The sequence below is a fragment of the Lygodium microphyllum genome, chromosome 7 (genome assembly GCF_053477565.2).
Source record: "Lygodium microphyllum isolate KBCC chromosome 7, Lygodium_microphyllum_v1.1.10, whole genome shotgun sequence".
Classification (NCBI taxonomy): domain Eukaryota; kingdom Viridiplantae; phylum Streptophyta; class Polypodiopsida; order Schizaeales; family Lygodiaceae; genus Lygodium; species Lygodium microphyllum.
In genome coordinates, this window is record NC_141141.1 from 100,112,754 (window position 1) to 100,114,779 (window position 2,026).

General features: G+C 40.3%; 1 pseudogene; it reads right to left on the bottom strand.

The window, feature by feature from the left end:
- Positions 1-798: 798 nt before the first annotated feature.
- On the bottom strand, positions 799-1,384 carry LOC148033760 (putative protein phosphatase 2C 10 pseudogene; annotated as a pseudogene).
- Positions 1,385-2,026: the final 642 nt, after the last annotated feature.

Consider the following 2,026-nt stretch of genomic DNA (forward strand, 5'->3'; position numbering starts at 1 on the left):
TGCACCCTGTTTATGCCCTATTGACATAAGGTGGTTGTTGCCGCAAACATCCCACCCAAATAAGCATCAAGGTTGCTTCCAATTGTAAAGAGAATGCCACTCAAGCCTTCCAAAGCTATTGCTACCATCAACAAATACTTGAGATTGACTTCAAGAAGGTTGATGCTCCTATAATATGACCCTTGAGTGCAATTGCTCAGCCTTATATTGCCAAAGCATCAGTAGGCCCTAACATGAATGGACATTCCCCAGACACCAAAGCGTCTTCGGTCTCCTTGGATTCACTCTCCGAACCTCCTCAAGTTTAGAAATAGCATCTTCCACCAACATAATGAATTCTTGCCCTTACTGAAAGTGCACCAATTCTAGTAATGTATGATGTCCAGAAACTACCACTCAAGCCAATTTTCTGATAGATGTTGATAATAGTGAGTTTTTTCAACCTTCTCCAACTAAGTTGGCAAGCAACATCCATGTTTGATCTCCATACTGCTTGCCTGCTCTCTCTCTCTCTCTCTCTCTCTCTCTCTCTCTCTCTCTCTCTCTCTCTCTCTCTCTCTCTCTCTCTCTCTCTCTCTCTCTCTCTCTCTCTCTCTCTCTCTCTCTCTCTCTCTCTCTCTCTCTCTCTCTCTCTCTCTCTCTCTCTCTCTCTCTCTCTCCATTGTATCTATAGTTGTACAACTGAATATTTCATAGTCTCCCATGAATTCTTGCATCTTGGAGATCTCATCACAGATTTGTTTTCAACATCATGAAAAATATTTTTACCATATAGTGATTTGATAAGGAGTGGCTATATCATTGAAATTGGACCGCAATGCAAGATATATCATCCTTGCTCTTTTGCACAAGAGAAACTTTTATAAGATTTTTAGCTATTGCTTTAGGATCCTTTACCTTTTGGATTAGATTGACGGCTTCTTGATTTTCCATGACCTTCCACAATCCATCACTTGCCAAAATAAGAAACTCATCAATCTCATCAAGTTTCATGTTGTGAACATCTGGATCTTGAATTATTGTAACAAAACCTCCTTGTTTTCAATGATTCTTCTTTCTGTCTTTGGTTCATGATCCATTAAAAGCTGAATTGCATCTCTAGCTCTGCATCTTTAGCTCTGGAATCACCCACATTCACAACAATGAACCTTCGACCATTAACAAGGATGGAAGTAGTAGTTGTAGATCCACCAAACCCCAGGTTATGAGCTTTCTATAGAATGACTTGATCTATGATTTCGTAGGCTTTGAGGATAGTTGCCATTGGATTCTTTACAAACTCAAGATGTGCTATTATATTATCAAAGAGGTGACTCTACAAGTAATGATGTACATCATGTCCAAGATGATTGATCCTTGCTCTTGAGCCTGACCTTGCAACCATTGTTAGACACATTCAAATGATTACCAACAGACGATGTCTTGTCTTGCCTATCTTTTGACTGCTAAGCTGTTGTGCCTTCCTCCAGCATGCAGCATCACCAGTTGCCCATTGGTACTAGTGTTGCACAAATCTCCATATCTCAATGCCTTCAACTTTCAGGAGCAGTGATGATCGTGAGCTACTTCAAGACAAAAATTCAGAAACGTATGCCTATAGAATGGCATGCCCTTGGTCTATGAAAAGATTGCCAAGACAGTTCTTGAAAAGCTACAAAATGGGACTTCTGTAGAAGGATTGTGAGCATCTTGGCCTCTGAGGATATCTTTCCGATGGTTGCTCACTGTCCATAGACTCTCAAAATAGGCATTCAATTGTGAGACTCAATAGTTGCATCATCCCATACAACTGATGGCAAGGAATGATGGTCGCATATAAGATGGGACTGTTGCCTCTGGCCATAATCAAAGAAGAAGAAGAAAATGATGCTTAAAAACAAAGAAAGAAAAATATAGGAAACGATTGCTATTATCACAGACCAAAGAAGGCATAGAGACCGTGATCCATCCTATGTTGCCTCTCCTTCTTCAACAACTTCTTCAATAGCCCTGACCTCTCCTACTTCACCAAACATGGAGCATTTTA